The sequence below is a fragment of the Schistocerca americana genome, chromosome X, assembly GCF_021461395.2.
Source record: "Schistocerca americana isolate TAMUIC-IGC-003095 chromosome X, iqSchAmer2.1, whole genome shotgun sequence".
In the NCBI taxonomy this organism is placed as follows: domain Eukaryota; kingdom Metazoa; phylum Arthropoda; class Insecta; order Orthoptera; family Acrididae; genus Schistocerca; species Schistocerca americana.
Window position 1 is genome coordinate 709,907,543 of NC_060130.1, and position 20,587 is coordinate 709,928,129.

The window sequence follows — 20,587 nt, forward strand, 5'->3', positions numbered from 1 at the left end:
AACGGTTTACTCCATAAGTATGAACATTATTCTTTTCGATATCTTTAAGCGTAAGTGCCACAATGGCTGTGGATAAGCCTACCTCTCCTCAAATTTTCTATCGAATGGATGCTACTGCCGCAGTACTTAGTAAAACCTAAGCTGCGAGTCAGTCCACGATTTCTTCCTACTCACCTCAGCTGGAAGAGCACTTGGTGCGACACTCAGCTTGAAATAGATCGCATATTCACGATGCCTTCCTTCCTTCCGTTCTGGTGTCCATTACCCAACAAATACCAGGTCGGAACGTGCACAGTACTTCTCTAGTCTTGCGGAGAACCAAGAATACCCGATTATAGGCTATTATTACGATGGGCTCGACACTGCCAAAGGTATTTTAAAGGTACTACCTGCCCCCCATCCACCCTCCCTCCTCAAGGGAGAAATGCATGTACCCCTTCTGTCTGCATCTAACGTAATCACATGTCCAGCTGCGACATCATTTTACAGTCTTTGCGGATCGTGTATTTGAGACGGTAAGCGGTAACCACCCCGGTATTTATCTCGGCAGGTGTGGAAAATCGCCTAAAAACCTCATCCAGGCTGGCCGGCAAACCGTCCTCCGTCGCTAATCAGCAAGGTGCATCCGATTCGAGACCGGCGGGCCTCCCCTTGTCCCGAAAGCGAGCGCTTTAACGCACTCCACTATCCGTATTTATGGTGCCTTTAGATGGTAAACTGTTGAAGGTAGTTACGTAGCGCCTTCAAAAGTGTTGTTTTAGTAAGACAGAGTATGTAATCCAGCAAACATAAGACTGCCGGTCCTCAGGAGATGGTGATCACTACTGTCCTCAGCACTGCTGCACTGCGCAAGGTCACAGTGTAGGTCGTTTACCGTTGTCCTCTTCCAACCCACTTTCCTAACCGGCTCTGCTAGGCGGTCTGTGGGTGACGTACAATCTTAAGTGAGATCCGAGACAACCATCGAACCTAGAAATAACCGACAATAAATTAAAATTTGAATGAGTATGTTTCACATTTGGAATTAATTATTTGAAGAGATAAAAAGTAACGGTCAAATCTTCAGTCTTCTTTTCGCTCCACAAAGCCTTAAGAAACTACATATAAATCTCAAAAAGAAATTGCTGCTTGCTTACATTCTGATTTTGTTTTTCCTACAGAGACCTGCTTTACAAACAAATTGATTTTGTGTCGTATTAATAACAACCAAAGGTGTTACATTAAGGAAAGATGTTAATATAAATTCAGATACTGCAGCTTCGTTATCATTTAAAGTACAAAGAATGTAAATGAACAGTATCATCATTCAAATGCTACCAATTTTTGTTGTATTTCAGTATACTCACAATGTTTTCTTTGGCAGAAGATGGTCTTTGTTTTGCAATTTTAATACAGATTGGTGGTATAAACGTATACAATGTGAATGATCTATAAGTTACAACACAAATATTGCGGAAATTGAAAGTGCTATTGATCTAAGGTTTTCACAGAATGGATTAGTTGCTAGGGGCTCGTATTGTTAGCCAATCAACAGCTTGCAATAATAATTAGAAACTGTATTTTTGTGCGAACATACACTTTTTTAAATGTCGGTGGTGTTGGTTGGAGGATTCTAGTGCGAGTCGTTTACGGAGTATTATATTTTGAAAATTTAACACACCGAGACTTGTGCAATACGTGTGGTTGCACACACTAAAGAGCAACACAAGTGCATACACTTGTTACTTGGATTCTGACCAGTAACGAGACATCTGACCATCACAGGTTATGTTCAAATAGTCCACCAGCAGGGGGAATACCCGCTTCCAGTCTGGTATGGATCGACTGCTGCACACGTGCTAGCATTTCAGCGGAGATGACTGAGTCGGCTGGTAGTAATACGTCGTTGCTAATCATCGAGTGTAATTGGTATGTCCCTGTAGACGGCGTCTTTCAACTTTCTCCGCAGAAAAAAGTCTACAGGCGTCAAATCTGGGGCACTAGCCGGGCAAGTTACAGATACTTTGCGTCCAATCCAGCGATTAGGAAATAATTCGTGAAGACATGCTGTAGTACTACGTGCAGTATGGGCTGGACAGCCATCATATTGTTATCACAGCTTCCTCCTACTCTGCGGAGGAACGTCTTCTAGCAAGCGTGGAAGATGATCTGTTAGGTGGCTGCCATACTTGTGCGCGTTCAGTGTTCCGCCTCTGAAAAACGAGCCTATGAGCTGATGGTTCACTATCCCACACCACAAGTTTACACTTCATGGACGTTGATGTCCCACTTAATGGAGCCAACGGGAACTGTCAGCAGACCAATAGTGCATGTTTTGGAGGTTTAGCTGGCAGCCGGCTGGGGTGGCCGAGCGGTTCTAGGCGCTACAGTCTGGAACCGCACGACCGCTACGGTCGCAGGTTCGAATCCTCCCTTGGGCATGGATGTGTGTGATGTCCTTAGGTTAGTTAGGTTTAAGTAGTTCTAAGTTCTAGGGGACTGATGACCTCAGATGGTAAGTCCCATAGTGCTCAGAGCCATTTGAACCAATTTGAACTAGCAAGTCGCATTGCACTGAAAAACACGCAAGCACATTGTAAGCAAACATAACAACATCGTACCTAGCAACTACGCAGGCTGAGTGGCACAAACAAGTGTCGGTGCACAAACTCTTCAAAACACAGTATATCGAAACGACTCTCACTGTAATTCTGCAACAAACACCCCCGAAATTCTAATTTGCGCTACTCTTAATCTGTTAATGTTAATAGACATTGTTGCTTTTAAAAATTATATGTTTGCACGAAAAATACACTTCCTAATTATTGTTACATTCTGTTTGTTGGCTAGCAATATGAGTCCCTCGCTACCAATCCCTTACCTGAAAACCACAGATCAACAGCATCTCCCATTTCCGCAGTACGTGCGGTGCAAGTTTTGAGCGACAATCTTTATATTATTTAATGTATATTGTTACAGCTAAATAAACAAGTCTAAAATTTGTGTTTTACGCTGCGTCTGCAGGAAAGTGTGCGATAATCTTCTCTTCTTCTACCTAATGCTGTTCCATAGTCACGGGCTACATTTTATTTACTTTCATGATTTTGCAGTTATTCGTTATTTACCCGCATGATTGACCCCTCCTGCGCAACACACTTAGTTAACCTAAGAGAGGAATGGAGTAAGCGGTGCCTGACGATGAACCGTGTCAGACTGTGAGGTGTGCTCGGAGCGTTATCGTTTTGTTAACTGGGTATGTATCATGTTTTTTGTGGAAGTGCAACCAGCCTGACTGTTGTCCAGAGGAACTTGACGAACACCTACACTTACATCTATATTCCGGAAACCACCTTAAGGCGTGTTGCGGAGGGTACTTTTTGTAGCACTGTCACTTCCTCCATTTCCTGTTCCAGTCGCGAATTGGTCGCGGGAAAGAAAATCGTGGTTAGTTCCAGTCCCTCTAATTTTGCGTTTGTGAACTGGTCTCAAGATACTCATATATTGGTTGACCATTCAAAGAAAATGCGCTCTCGGAATTTCAGAAGCAAACCACACTGTAATGCAGAACGCCTCTTGCAGGTTCCGCCACTCGAGTTGGCTAAGCATTTCCGTGACGCTTTCATATTTGCTGAATGAACCTCTAACGAGCCTCGCTGCTTTTCCGTGGGTCTTCTCTATTTCTTCTATCAGTCCTGTCTGGTACGGACTCCAGACTGACGATCAATATTCCAGTACTAGTCGAACGAGGATTTTGTAAGCTACCGCCTTTGTGGGTGGACTACACTTCTTGAGGGTTCTTCGATGAATCTGTCTTGCACATCCCTTACCTGTGATTAGATTTTTGTGATTCTCACTTACAACATGCAGTACCCATAAACCTGATTTTTTAACCTTCCTCATTGCATGAAAATGTCGCATGATGATGAAATGATGACAGTTCCTCACATTTGCCATTTCTCGAGTACACTGACGTGGATCATTGTGGATTAATGCATTTAAACGATCTTCATCAAACGCCGAAGGTCTTCCTGAACGTGGAGAATCACTCATGTCAAAAGATCCTCCTTAAAACGGGAAAAAATTTTATTACCGTGCTCTGTCCAATGGCATTAGCCCCATGCACGGCATAAATGCTTCTGGCTGCCTCGCAGCTGTCATCCCTGTACTGAACACAAATAGAAGAGTACGTCGGAAATGTTCCGATTTCTCCACTTGTCACACCATTTGCTGTCAAATGTACAGTTTGGTTTTAGAAATGGTTTAACAACTGAAAATGCTATATTATCTTTTCTCTGTGAGGTTTTGGACGGATTAAATAAAAGGTTGCGAACGCTAGGTGTTTTCTTTGATTTAACGAAGGCTTTTGACTGTGTTGACCACAAAATATTACTGCAGAAGTTGGACCATTATGGAGTAGGGGAGTAGCTTACAATTGGTACGCCTCTTACTTTAAGAACAGAAAGCAGAAGGTAATTCTCCGCAATATTGAGAGTGGTAGTGATGTTCAGTTCCAATGGGGCACTGTTAAGTGGGGCGTTCCCCAAGGGTCGGTGCTGGGGCCACTGTTGTTTCTTATTTATATAAATGATATGCCTTCTAGTATTACAGATGATTCAAAAATATTTCTGTTTGCTGATGACACCAGCTTGGTAGTGAAGGATCTTGTGTGTAATATTGAAACAGTATCAAATAATGTAGTTCATGAAATAAGTTCGTGGCTTTTGGAAAATAATTTGATGCTAAATCACAGTAAGACTCGGTTTTTGCAGTTTCTAACTCACAATTCAACAAGAACCGATATTTTGATCGGACAGAATGGGCATATTATAAGCGAGACGGAACAGTTCAAGTTCCTAGGCATTCCGATAGATAGTAAGCTGTTGTGGAAAGCCCATGTTCAGGATCTTATTCAGAAACTAAATGCTGCTTTATTTACCATTAGAACAGCACCTGAAATAAGTGACAGTTCAACACGGAAAGTAGTCTACTTCGCATATTTTCATACGCTTATGTCATATGGTATTTTTTTTGGGGGTAATTCTTCTGATTCAAAAAGGGTATTTTTGGCTCAAAAACGGGCTTTTCGAGCTATGTGTGGTGTAAGTTCGAGAACCTCTTGTCGACCCCTATTAAATAGTCTGGGAATTCTGACATTTCCCTCACAGTATATATTTTCTTTAATGTCGTTTGTTGTTAGCAATATTAGCTTATTCCCAAGAGTTAGCAGCTTTCACTCAGTTAATACTAGGCAGAAATCCAATATGCATGTGGAATGCACTTCCTTGACTCTTGTGCGGAAAGGAGTGCAGCATTCTGCTGCATCCATTTTCAATTAGCTACCACAAGAACTCAAAAATCTTAACAGTAGCGCAAACACTTTTAAGTCTAAACTGAAGAGTTTCCTCATGGCTCACTCCTTCTATTCTGTCGAGGAGCTGAAAAATTAAGCAGATTCCAGTGTTACATTGTTGATTTTCTTTATTTAAACTTACGAATTGTCGCCTGAATATGTTACTTATATTTCATTCTATCTGTTTCTACTATCGTGTTATAATTTCATGTATTGACTCGTTCCATGACCATGGAGACTTCTCCTTAATTTGGTCCCACGGAACAATAAATAAATAAATAAATAAATTTTCTAGAGTTCATAGCTCCACTCACGATCTCCAAATGACAATATGTGAACTAAAATAGGAACAGTGAATTACAAATAAAAAATGACAATCGGTAAACAACCCCGTAGCAACTGTAATATCAACATGCAAAATAAAAACGCTACGAAGATATGCATCAGTCTAATAGAATCGTATTGGTGTCCCATCATGTCCAGTGGCCTTTCCCCCGTTGAGCGATTTCGGTTGCTTTCCTACCCCGTGGTCACTTATTTTATATATCTGTCTTTTTGACGTTCGTGCGACGATCTACCTCAGTGAAAAAATTTCGGAAAAAGGCGTTTAGTATCTCGGCGCTCTCTGTGTAATCCTTCGTTTCGATGCCATTACATTCACAGAGTGTCTGCACAGATGGATTCGATCCGTTTACTGATGTAACATGAGACCAAATATTCTTAGGGTGTTCTGTGAAGTCGGCTGATGTAATTACTTTCAAAATCCTTGAAAGCTTCACTCATAGCTCTCCTTAGGGTAATTTTGGTTTCGTTAAATTTTTGTCTGTCTTGAGGCTTTGCCTACTTCTAACTTTGCAGTGCAGCGCTCTTTGCTTTCGTAGCAGCTTCCTAATACGGCTGTCTAACCACAGCGGGTCTTTCCCATGTCTCATAACTTTACTCGGCACATTGCACTGAACTTTGTCCATTGATGGTCAACATTTGCGATCCTGGAAATGAATTTTTCATGTTGATCGCGCATGGAATCTGAAACCTGTTTTTTGTCGCTCATGCTAAGCAGAAATATCTTCCTACTTTTTTAAGATTCTTATTTACAGCCGTATTCAGTGAAACTGTAACGGCCTTATGATCAGTGGTTCCCTGTTCTACGCTCAGTCGAATTGTTCGGGCCTGTTGGTGAGGCTGCTCAAAGTAATTTTAGGATAAGGCATTTCGAACAACTTCACATGATTCCCTGTCTATACTATGCGCCTACACAACTTGATCTCTTAGTCTATACACAGGTTGATTCAGTGATGATATTATAAACTTCCAGGGATGATGGAGAAGGGGAAATGTATCAAGCTGTGGTAAGAGTCCCTGGGCGGGAAACGACAGAGTAGAAAGTCATAAGTGAAAATTTTTCCGATACCTCTGGCACTGGAATACATGTGCCGATACTGTTGTTGCTAAGGGTGTAAGGTACGCAATCCGAAAGAGCACTTAGGTGCGGAAATTGGGATAATAACTAATGCTATGCAGATGCCGCGCCGTGAACTGGCACTAGCAGTCCTGGTGTACAATGTCTGTTGTGTAACAGACTGCAGTCTGTGTTTAAAAGCTGAAGTACTAACGCCGATCAGCCCTAACCAGATAGTCCGCAGCTCGTGGTCGTGCGGTAGCGTTCTCGCTTCCCACGACCGGGTTCCCGGGTTCGATTCCCGGCGGGGTCAGGGATTTTCTCTGCCTCGTGATGACTGGGTGTTGTGTGCTGTCCTTAGGTTAGTTAGGTTTAAGTAGTTCTAAGTTCTAGGGGACTGATGACCATAGGTAAGTCCCTTAGTGCTCAGAGCCATTTGAACCATTTTTGAACCCTAACTAGATAGAGCTGTACCCCGCGACGGAACTTGCAGAAATGATTCTCGCGTATGGGCAAGCATATGGAAGCAGCAGAGAAGCGGAAAGGTTGTACACGTGCAAATATTCGCGTACAAGACATCCGGCATACATCATGTTTCAACGATTAAGCGAAACAGGGCAAATGGTACCTCAGTTCAACGACCCAGAAAGATGACGAACTACACAGCCTACTGACATAACTAGGTTCAAATATATGTGTCAAATATATAGCTGAAATCCAATCAAAAACTTCGAATTTCTTGACCAAAATAAAATTATCTTTCAGCTACTTTGCTAAGATCACTTCTTGAGAGAGAGATGATAATGTAACATGTCACATGAGAGGTCCCTACAGAACAGAAGAAGCGTACTAAAACAATAAATTCTGCGTGGCTGCAGGAAGACATTCCTGCAACGTATTCCACAAGTAAGCATCTGAATGATTATGTGTAGAGCCATTCCCAGGTTTCGAATAATTTAGTGAAGTTTTCTACTATTTTTACTTACGGGATCTGTTCATGTCGATTGCTGACAATATGTACTGCTGCTGTACGCGTCAGTACGCGTGCATTTTTGTGAGAGTGAAAAACGCGACAACAGTCTGACGTGAAAAGAGTCAGATTACTGTTTCTGATTAGGCCTGATCGTTAACGAAAAAGTAGGACAGGAAGTCAGGTAACAAGCTGCGCACTGGTTGTACCAGCGATATGTTTTACGACGTTCATAAATGGACCCGTTGTTTCCTTATCTGAATCATAGCGCATTGTCCACGTGTGGTGCATGTAAAGAGTTATCTCCACAACGGCAGTGAAAGATTTGTGAAATTTAGCAGTGTTGTCACCAGTTCCCAGTCACAAAATTGCATGGCACCCTTCGGTCAAACCCTCTTAGCCCATCCCCCTCAACTGCAATTACTTGCAGCTGGACAGAGAAGTAATGCTCAAGTCCTGGCTCTTCTTATTATCCTAATAAATTTAGAAAGTTACGGTGACAAAAAACACAAGTATGTTTTTAGACTAAGCAGTATAGCGGAGGTAGAGGTGAAAGGAGAGTAACAGTAAGCGAACTGTAATGATCTCATGAACTTGCAACGGGCTGGTACATACTGCCAGGAAGACGCTATGTTGGTAATCAGCCCATAGTCACGTTTTCCTGTAGTACAACGGAATATCAAAAAGTCTTTATTTGTACTTTGTGAAAACTATTGTATCTCACAAATATTACAGCAGGATTGCAATGTCCATGAGGAGAAATCATCAGCAACAAGGTAGCAAAAAATATGTATAACAAAAGTTTTACGTGTTTTCGCAACCTTTCAGTATTCGCGACCTAAGTTTTCAGCCATAATTTTCATCGCGCTACACCTCCCGCCACCCCCCCTTTTTTTTTTTTAAAAAAAAGAAGATGTGTTCTTTTCCTAATCGATCTACCATTTCTAAAAATTTGTTGAACATGAAGACTGAGATTGTGATGGAAATCATCGACAGAGAGTAACGTAAATTTTGTTCAACAACATCTACATATATACTCCCACTAGCCACAGTAACGTGCATGGTATAGGATACCTTTTATTACTCCTAGTCATTCCCTTTCTGTCCCACAAATGGAGCAAGGACAAAATATTTCTCTATATGAGTCCCCACGAGCCCTGATTTCTCTTATCTTGTCTTCACGGTCCTTACGTGAAATGCAGTTTGCAACAGAATCGTCGTGCAGTCTGTAACAAATGTCGGTTCACTACACTTTCTCAGTAGTTTTCGGGAAAAGAATGTCCTCTTCCTATCAGGGATTCAGTGGAGAATCTATTTTTTAAAGTAATTAAATATGATGTATATTGAACTTTAAAGATACATTTGAGAAGTCACAGATCCAAATGAGCAACAGATTTGTTTAATTAATGCACTATAATTGTAAGTCGTAAACTTAAAGTTCCTGTGAGATTAATACTCGTAGTTGGATATAGTGCAACCTAAGAGTTAATAAATGTAGTTCTGAGGAAAGAACTTAATTTTTTTTTGTACAAAGTTATAATGTAGCAACATCAAATGCTATGGAACATCTTTATTGTTGGTAATAATTTCGATTATCACAAAAAATTATCAGAGGCAACTTTTTCAATCGTGTTATTTGAAAGCTATTGAAGCGTTAAAACACATTACTATTAGACGTGTACATAAGATGGTCTCTTGGACATGTTTCCAACGTAATGTCAGAGAAGACGCCGTTTGAACTCTGTTTTCTTGGACAAATTCCTCAGACACCTTGAAGCAGGTTAGATACAGACTGCAGTCCCAGGGATGTTGAATATGTCGTAACGTGTCCTATCCAGACTGACAACTGTTCCATGATGAAGGGAGACATCATTATAGGGTAGTGCCATATGACAGGATGTTCTGGGTCAAATGTATTAGGATGGAAAGTTGAAACATTAATATCACTTATGGTCTCTCTGCCTCTACCAGATTTGTCAGATTTCCAATGATGTAACTTACAGTCCACCTTCCTTCCCTTGGAAAATCCATGAGATCACTTCGAGAAAAATGAAAATTCACGTTTCCCTCTCCCCTTTAACACGTTTTAAGATCACTTGTGCTAGGTCAAACAATTTTTGGTGGAAAAACAGCCTAGGTGTTCCTAGAATGAAATTTTCACTCTACAGCGGAATGTGCGCTATATGAAACTTCCTGGCAGATTAAAACTGTGTGCCGGACCGACACTCGAACTCGGGACCTTTGCCTTTCGCTGGCAGTTTGGAAGGTAGGAGACGAGATACTGGCGGAATTAAAGCTGTGAGGACGGAGCGTGAGTCGTGCATGGGTAGCTCAGTCGGTAGAGCGCTTGCCCGCGAAAGACAAAGGTCCCGAGTTCGAGTCTCAGTCCGGCACACAGTTTTAATCTGCCAGGAAGTTTCAGCCTAGGTGTTGTCCTCTTACCCTTCTTGTGTGGTTTGAACATCTGAGAGTCATGCATGGGTTTCTGCCAGGTAGATCACTTCTATTACACAAGGTTATTAGATCATATCTGCACATCACATTAATCTGATCTCCATTGTTCTAACGCCAACAAAATACTTCAAGAAATGTTCCATTATTTATGTCGCACCTTGGCACAATTTTTACCAATTTCAATTTTAGAAGTACTGCACAAATGCCAATAAGCTTCTCTGCTTTTAGTTAAGTTCAGGTGGCGACAGTTTTCACATATTTAGCTATTTTAGAGAGAGAAAAGCAGGTGTCGCATGTGACACTACTGTCTACCACGTTTTTGGGCGTAACACAAAGCAGTTTTGTAATTTTTCGCTACTTTTACAATTTTTGATACCGTACAATTTCTTTCACTTTTTATACTTTGTAAGTACTGCGCAAGTCTGTCTTTTCTTCTAAACTCGTTTGAACTAGCCCTGTTAATGTTTTTCCAGTCATTTTAGCAGATTTCCTGTTACTTCTCTACGTTTTATCTTCTTCAAAATATTTTTCAATTTTTTCTCTGATTCGCTCATTTAACACACTTTACTATTGCACACGAGTTTCTTATTACATGACTAGATAATGACTGCATTGTGCTTTGTGGCTTCACAAGGTGAGCAAGTCTTAGGCTGTCCATTGCATAAATTAATCTCCCTGTAATCACCAATTAAAACGAAAAGCCGGTTGCTGTGGCCGAGCGGTTCTAGGCGCTTCAGTCCGGAACCGCGCTCTGCTACGGTCGCAGGTTCGAATCCTGCCTCGGGCATGGATGTGTGTGATGTCCTTAGGTTGGTTAGGTTTAAGTAGTTCTAAGTCTAGGGGATTGATGACCTCAGATGTTAAGTCCCAAAGTGCTTAGAGACATTTGACCATTAAAAAAAAAATGAAGAATGGAATGTCTTTACAACGACCATCTTGACATTTTGTGTGCGAGTAGCTTCCTGTATTGTCATGAGCATGATCACAAGTCATCCTAATATCTCAATTCCACTGCGAAACATAAATTTTCCTTGTGCTTTGTCATCATCACAATATACTCTTTTGGACACATACCTACGTAAATGCCATGCTCCACCTCCCCATAAAAAGTTCAACATACGCCCAAAAAATACGGCAGCCCCGGGGGACATGACGGTAATGCCGTGTAACACTGTCTCTAACCTTAATAATCATCTCAGTACGTCGAGGAACGGAGTCAACAAGATTCTTCAGATACGTCGTATCCAGATGAGGCAAATAATTTGCGATTAGATCCGGCTGAACTGCCAATTTGCAGGGATGTGGATTGCTACATTTTACTCGCAGTTGCAAATAGCACCAGACATTATCTGTGGTATCAATATCGGTTGATTTAGTGTCGGAATCGAGGAGCGATACGTTATTTGCCAGTTTGTCAAACGAAGCAGCCCTGTCAACGTGGTTGTCGTCATCTAGGAATACGGGAGTGTCAACAGCGTAGCCACCAGGAAGATGTGGACTAAATGGTAACATCTGATCATAGACATCGTTGAAATAGACATCCTGGTTCATGTCCACTGAGCCCATATCATGATACAAAAAATACTCCCAAAACACCTCATAATCATATGTGGCTTCAGAATTCACCCTCCACACATTACGAGTTAAACGTCTCGTAGGGCCATCGGTGAATTATTTGAAAAGAGCCAAAATCGAGACTTGCTGGACCATTCTACACGCCTCCAATTAGGTAATTTCCACCTTTTCTGATGTTTGCCTGAAAATTGATTGCGGTGGACCTACATTCACTGACAGTGGCAATTCCTCTAGAGTTTGAAACAGGTTGTAATTGATAAGGCATTTGACTCGTCGCTGTCACTTTTCGGTTACGATTCTTTCATGACCACTGGTCTTAACGCATGGCACGTGATTGCGAATGATACATGATTCCTTTTAAATACTTTGGACAGTCCACTTTTATACACCAACAAGTCAATCAATATTATTCGCTTTCTGGTCATGGGCAGGTCCAAACACGACAGCTGATTTCTAATATTCTTTCATGTCTTTACGTCGACCCACCTTCATGTACTGACTGGATAGAAGCGACTAGAGGTTCGCATAACTGCTCGGTAACAGTTGCACGCCACATAAAGCACTCTGAAGCGATCAGTGTCTTTTTTTTTTAAGTAAGTGAGTAATGTTTCGTCTGGTAAGCTTATATGACCTCTGTTCCCGTTACAAATTTTCGATGGATTTGTACGCAGTTATCTCCACAATTTTTCATGTACGCCTTTCCTTTTCGTACTTCAGTGTCTCCTTATTTTTTCGGCTCCTCATCATTACAGTAACACCCATGGCATCGTTTTAAATGATTATGGACATTAGACATTCCTCCATCTGTGCCATGGCACCACCCAGACGAAGTACATATAGCTTATTTCTTCTTTAACCGCCACGGCTACCAGAGGGACAAAAGCGAATTTCCCGCGTAGTAAAACACTGCTCCGGGTCTGCATTAGTCGAGCAAACGCTTTTTTATTACATGCCCATGGACATGACAGAACAGCCGACTAGACAACTTCGTTTTTCCATGATTAAATCTCAATTTACCAATACAACTGCGATCACATATTACGAAGGACACTAGCATCCGAAATTGAAGTTTAGTCAAGAAAGGAAAGGACGTCTACTGAACAGGGTATCAGAAAGGTTTCAAAGCAAGGAAACGTTTAACCACAGGGCATTTGGCACACAAGAATGTCTATAAAATAGATTAGTGAAGTCATGAATCCAAAACAGGGCAATAAAAAAGTGACAAAACCAGGGACTCTCTTCTACACGAACAAATCAGGCAATAAAATGGCTCTGAGTACTATGGGACTTAACTTCTATGGTCATCAGTCCCCTAGAACTTAGAACTACTTAAACCTAACTAACCTAAGGACAGCACACACAACACCCAGCCATCACGAGGCAGAGAAAATCCCTGACCCCGCCGGGAATCGAACCCGGGAACCCGGGCGTGGGAAGCGAGAACGCTACCGCACGACCACGAGATGCGGGCTCAGGCAATACAATGTGTGGTTACCAGACTGGTCAGCAAACGCTGTTAACCGGTGATTAACTCGGAGTTTCTGAGTAGTGTGTGGTTGGTTGCAGCTCTGGTATTACCGTGGGATACAACCAACTCAGAGCCCGACCAGAGCGAATGGAGGGAGCATTTGACCAGAGTGTAGCTAATTAGCGGATCTGATGAATTGGCGAGTAAATCGGTGCTTCCGAGCAGTGGACTTCCTCCAATTATCTGCGTTGCTGTTGTAGGAAGCGATGACGAAATGGATCAGGCGGTCATTTGACCAAAGGCGGCTGACAGACAGTGACAGTGTACGTTCTAAAATGCTTCATGTGTCGTACACAGACAGGCACGTTGACGTTTATATAGATGCACAAATTATTTTTTCAAAAATTCGTTATATGGGAAAACTGTTAGACTTGTAATCGGACAATGAGTATTTTGAGATACGTCAATATGGTGATCGGATGTGTGGTCGTTTTTTGAAAGAGGTAACGACAAAAAATAAGCTATATGCACTATGTGTGGGTGGCACAGATGGAGGAATGTCTAATATACACAGGTTATTATTGTAATGGTGAGGAGCCGAAAAAATGAGGACACATAAGAGGAAAGCGCGGACATGAAAACTGTGGAGATAATTGTGTACAAACCCATCGAAAACTTGTAATGGGAATAGAGGTCATATAACCCCACCATACAAAATATTACAGACTTCTTAAAAAATCACACTGATCGCTTTAGAGTGCTTTAGATGGCGTACAACAGTTACCAGGCTGTGATGTGAGCCTCTGTCACTTTTATCGAATCAGTACAGAAAGCTGGCCCGCTGTGAAAACATAACAGAGTAGCAAAAACAAGCTATTGTGCTTGGATGGCCCCATGGCAACACTGTGAATAAAACTGACGGATTTACTGCAATATCAAAGCGGACTGTCCAAGGTGTCTAAAAGGATTCACGTACCACTGGCAGCGGTTAAAGGCGCTGCAGTCTGGAACCGCCAGACCGCTACGGTCGCAGGTTCGAATCCTGCCTCGGGCATGGATGTTTGTGATGTCCTTAGGTTAGTTAGGTTTAACTAGTTCTAAGTTCTAGGGGACTAATGACCTCAGCAGTTGAGTCCCATAGTGCTCAGAGCCATTTGAACCATTTGAACCACTGGCAGCCACGTCACACGGCCTAAGAATAGCAATCGTAAGAGAATCCTAATTGATTGGGACTAGCACAAGAGAAATGCCTTGTCAACAGCACTTTGTTTCAAATTCGACAGGAATTGCCACTGTCAGTGAATGTAGGTTCATCTCAACCAGATTCCCAGCGAACATTGCAAAGGAAACTACTTGCGATAGACATTTGGAGTCGGGTACTTCGCAAAATGCCATTCTGCTCAGAGGTAGATAAAGCCGTGCGTATTCAATGGACCAAACGACATAGAAGGTAGACGGTAGTTGACTGGAAGCGAGTAATGTGGTACAACGAGTAGCGACTTTGCCTCTCTCTCTCTCTGTCTCTCTTTTTTTTCTTTTTTTTTTTTTTTACCATGACCTTGGCCCAGTTATTCCGGTTGCCGTGAAAAATAATCAAGACGTTTATTTAAAGACTGCCGATGATCAAGTTTTACCGTTTCGTCCACATCTTTATGCTGGCCCCTAGAACTTAGAACTACTTAAACCTAACTAACTTAAGGACATCACACACATCCATGCCCGAGGCAGGATTCGAACCTGCGACCATAGCGGTCGTGCAGTTCCAGACTGGAGCGCCTCTCATAGTCAGTATGGTTCTTAAAATAACCACGGTAGCCATGAACTTAGAAGACAAGGACTGAGAAGGTTTCGCTGAATTGGTTTCAGGGACAGAGGAAGAATGAGAAGTCCGACAGCTAGCAGCCTGTGGTTCCTTCAGCCACTAGCTGGCATCTGGCTGTGGACCAGCGGAAATTGTGGAAGGAAGAGTCGCAAGAGACTTCTTCCTAGCTAGAGAAGTCAGATGAGGATGAGGAGACTCTGGCTGGAAGATGGGGGACAGTGACCCCAGCAGGTGGGGACCCACTGCTCCTGAAGTGGGTGCAGTGGAAGCACCATAAGGGCCCCCAACTGCCTGGGGGGGGGGGGGGGGGGGGCAAGTATTATTGGGCAGCTCTGGGGAGCCACTGTAAGAGGTGCAATAGAGAGAATCACCATCAACAGAGAAGGAAATGTTCCAACTGTAGAGTAGGAATATGACATTTGTCCAGGATCAAGATGATCACTCTTTTTTCTGACCTCTTGATATGTAAGTTTGTCCAGGGTCATACACTCCTGAAGTTTCTTCTCACACTAAAAAGGGAGCAGTCTGGGGCACCACAGTTTACACAGATGGAGGAGAGGCACAAGGAACGTTCTCATGCAGTGGATATCCACAATCCCTGCACACAGGGGTAACAGTGCAACGGGAAGACATACGTCTGAACTTCATGCACCTGAAGCATTGCATAGGAGGAGAAAGATAGGGTTTCACGTCACCATCACCTTGACCTTCTCAGACAATGTATCACCCTCGAAAGCCAAGATGAAGGTCCCAGTAGTAATTCTGTTTTCTCTTGGTCCCAGTGGATGAAGTGACCACCCTGTTGGCCCGCAGCTCATTGTCAGATTGCAGAAGAGGGAACTTTCTTCGTCTTAGAGTTGGCTGCAACTTCTCCATATTTGTCTTCAATGATCACCACAAAAAATAAAGGCTTTGTGGCCAAAAAGGTGTCCCCATCGGTCCTGGTGCAGACCAGGTATTGGGAGAGGATTTTGCTCCTTGTCGTCTAGCCCTGCATTCCTCTCACGGTGTGGCAAGGGAAGGGAACGTGCTGGGATCGTACTTTGTTGCATTGTATGAGGCCTTTCCATTTGAAGAGACTGCTCTGGCCATGTGACCACCAGTGGGAGAAAGTTTAAGTCGATTCATGTGTGAACTATCTACCATGGTGCCACCCACTCCAAACTGGGGCTCTCCCCAAGGGCACCACCTCGCCACAGCAATGGCTACCTGGTCATTAACCGTTTCTGGGAGTCCCTGTGGCCCAGTCATGATGGGCACATATACCAATGGCATACATGTGAAGTGTGCAGCTCAGGCACCAACAGTGCTATCCATACGTGGTCTGGGGGCTATCATCTTGCAGGTATTTGACGATGCCCCACAGTGGGATGGCTACCGTGCTGGGTTTTGGGCATACTACGGCAACAGGAAGCAACGGTGCCAGGGTGGAAGGGCACAAAGGCTGAGCATACACTAGAGGGCGACCTTCCCTTCATGATACATACTTCTGTAAAATTTGGAAAAGATGGAAAATCAAACCCAATAATGGGGACCATATAACCGTTAATGCAAGATGAAGGTAGCACCGGAAGTGAAGCTAGAAAATCAAAACCATAATCGTGAACACGTCCAAGCAGGGCCTGTACCAGAAGGACCATCCGACGGAAAGTTAGAGGAGGTAAGAGATAGTCGAGGTGTAGGTTTGAAACACAGAAGGAGGAAGTAGTGCTGCAAAGGCTGGGGGCCCGTGCTAGCCAAGTACGTACTCACGAAGGAGTGGTGAGCCCGGTGGGGCGACATATGCAGTTGTATATGTGGTTGATCAAAATATACGTTATTCCCAGTCGACTACTTCCTCCACAAACTCAACTTTTAGCATTAATAAACTTTTGAAATGGTAACTTGAAAATTAGAAATTACCTTTGCTTGTTTGATGGTCTGCGCCTATTCATCATAACCTTTGTAAAGACGGAGAAGAGGAAGAAACTTAGATTGAGCAAGCAACAATGGGAATAAGTATTAACAGCTTCATAGATTAAGGTTTTTAACATGGCTGTCAATCAGCAACTATTGTATAATACAAAATTTTGAAAAACACAGCCCTCAGTCGCGAACACAATTAATTTGTGACCTAGGTTTCGGTGTCGCAAGGGACACCTTCTTCGGACAAAATTAAAACTAAATGTTACAGCATAACGTACCAACAAATACGAAAGCTGCGGTCATACCTGACAGCGTCAGATAGTCAGAATTAAAATAAAATGCAACAGAGGTGCAAGCCACTAGGGGCTGCCAAGTGTCCTCTGCTACAGTCAACAAAACAAGGGTTTTGTGTAGCCCCTAGTGGCTTGCACCTCTGTTGCATTTTATTTTAATTCTGACTATCTGACGCTGTCAGGTATGACCGCAGCTTTCGTATTTGTTGGTACGTTATGCTGTAACATTTAGTTTTAATTTTGTCCGAAGAAGAGGTCCCTTGTGACACCGAAACCTAGTAACTGAGGGCTGTGTTTTTCAAAATTTTGTAGCTTCATAGATTTTACGCCAAATGTAGTGAGGAATTAAGCTGGTTGTGAGTAGTTCAAACCAGTGCTGTATGTTAGTCATATATGCCAGCTGATAAGAAAAGATCTACAGCATTATGTCATATGTTTATGATTTTCACTCTGCAAAGATGTAGGATAAAACTTCAAAAATTGGTACACTGAAGGGAACCTAGCAGCTCCCACTCAATAAAAGTTGTACTGCACAAGTCTAAAATTTTGTTACACATTTCTTTTGTTACGTTGTTGCTGGTGATTTTTCCTTAGGGACATTACAATACAATAGGAACATTCTGTTGAAAAAAACATCTGCGCTTTACAATAGTTATCTCAAAGTACAAATAAATACCTTTTGCTACTCAGTTGTACTACAGCAGGAAAACGTTACTATGTAGCTGGCGTCTTCCTGGCACTACGTACCAGCCAGCTGCAAGTTCATGGGATCATTACAGTTCTCTTGTTATTACAAGTTCTTCACTTCTACCTCCGCTAAATTACTGAGTCTAATATCATGCTCGTGGTTTTATCACCGGAACTTTCCATATTTAGCAGGTTAATAGGTCGGGCAAGAGCTTGTGTACTTGTTCTCTCTAAGGCACCAAATAATTGCAGGTGAGAAGGATGCGCTAAGAGTGTTTGAGCGAAGGCATCAGGTGCATTTCGTGACCGAGAACTTGCAAAAGCACTGCAAAACTTCACAACTCTTTCATTGCCGTTGTAAAGATATCTTTTTATGCGTGCCACGCACGGACAATGCGCTGTAATTCAGATACACAAAAATTCATGAGTACTGACTAGTACAGCAGCAGCTCATATGGTCGATAATCGACATGAAAATAGCTGGTAAGAAAACATAGTAGAAAACCTCACTAAACTATTTGAAACCTGGGAATGGATCTACACGTTATGACCCGGTTGTTTACTTGTGGAGTACGTCGCAGGAACGTTTTCGTAGTGCCGCGCATAGTTTATTGTTTCAATACACTTCTGTTCTATAGGAAGTCTTTCGTGCATCACGTAACAACGTCAACGCTTTCACGAGAGGTGATCTTTGCAAAACAGTTCCAAAGATAATTTAATTTTGGTCAAGAAATTCAAAGTATTTGATTGGATTTCACATGTATCTTTAACACAGTCTTTGACCGTAGTTATATCGCAGGCCGTGCACTTACTGTTGTGAATTACACACTAAAGGGACGGATGCTTCCAAGTGATACGGTATTTGTAACAGACAAAGCGGGTCTAGATGATATAAAGTAATTAAAGTTTCAACGTAGAAAATACAACACTTTTTGCTCAATGCCTATAGAACTTGGGATTCTTAGCAAGTAGAGTAATCCTCTGTGTTCCACAAACAGATCGTCGACATGAATTAGTACACCTGTCTCATGACAATCTGTGAAACAGTAGCCCATTTGGACTGAATCATCACGACAGATCGCAGATCCACTCATCAATTCATCGATATTCAGTCTCATCAGAATTTCTCATTCAAGCTAAATTAATGCAGTCTTAATTTGCTCATGTTGTGAACGACTGACTGTTTAACATAACACATGAATGGTAGGTCCTTCTGGTCTGAGACGAGGTACGCAACATGTATGAGGGCGTGGTGAAAAGTAATGCCTCCGAATTTATGTGAAAACTCTTAATGCTTTTTAAATATAACAAACATTATTAACATTATACACCTTTATTCCTCATATGTATATATTTGCAGACCTACTAGATACTCCGAATTGTAGCAACACGGTGGTGTGTAACATAACTATGTCGGTGCGTGAGAAACAGTGTGCTGTAATCGAGTTTCGAATCAGAAGAGTTCGTCCACATAAGGAGCAGCCTCTCCTTCAACCTGACAGAGCCAGACTACACACAAGCGCTGCGGCATCTGTAACAATCCGCGCCTTGTGCTCACTGTTCAAAAAATGTGTGTGAAATCTTATGGGACTTAACTGCTAAGGTCATCAGTCCCTAAGCTTACACTCCACTTAACCGAAATTATCCTAAGGACAAACACACACACCCATGCCCGAGGGAGGACTCGAACCTCCGCCCGGGACCAGCCGCACAGTCCATGACTGCAGCGCCTAAGACCGCCCGGCTAATCCCGCGCGGCGTGCGCACTGTTATCGATCATCCTCCATGAAGTCCCGACTTGATCTCACCCGATTTTCATCTGTTTCGATAACTTAAAGAACACCTTTGAGACTTCACTTTGATAATGATGAAGCGGTACAAGCAGAGATGAGATTGTGGCTCCGTCAACAAAGTCAAAAGTTCGTTCTACAGTAATGGTATTAACAAACTAGTCTCTCGTTGGGAGAAATGTGTTTGTCGACAGGGTGACTATGTTGAGAAATAAATATGCAGAATGTTTTAAAAACGTTTGTTTTATTGTAAAAGCTTAAAAGGTTTTCACATAAGAAATTCTGGGACATTAGTTGACAGCACGTCCTCGTACATAGGAAACCTAAAATTTGAGTATTTTAGATAACAATGAGGAAAAATGCAATTATTGCTGGTAGGAATGTTATTTGTGTGTACGATTTGTTCCTCAGGCCATCTTCACAAAATCCTGCAGTAAATCCCATAAATTGTTTACTGTAAACAAGTTACTGACTTCGAAACGGAACAGTAAACACATTATACGTCTAAAAATTCTTTAAAATATTGCAACTACTTGTAAATAGATTTTAAAACCTCTCCAAGTGGTAATGTCAGTGGGAAAGAATTATAAACGGATTGAGTGCCAAATAGGAGGAACAAAGTTAGAACAGGTGGACGGTTTCAATTACTTAGGATGCATATTCTCACAGGATGGCAACATAGTGAAAGAACTGGAAGCGAGGTGTAGCAAAGCTAATGCAGTGAGCGCTCAGCTACGATCTACTCTCTTCTGCAAGAAGGAAGTCAGTACCAAGACTAAGTTATCTGTGCACCGTTCGATCTTTCGACCAACTTTGTTGTATGGGAGCGAAAGCTGGGTGGATTCAGGTTACCTTATCAACAAGGTTGAGGTTACGGATATGAAAGTAGCTAGGA

The 20,587-nt window shown here is 42.3% G+C and overlaps 1 protein-coding gene across 1 annotated transcript in view; it reads left to right on the forward strand.

The window, feature by feature from the left end:
* LOC124555352 (KN motif and ankyrin repeat domain-containing protein 3) overlaps window positions 1-20,587 on the forward strand; it is a 270,873-nt gene that overhangs the window by 19,481 nt on the left and 230,805 nt on the right. The gene's annotated exons all lie outside the window — the stretch shown is intronic.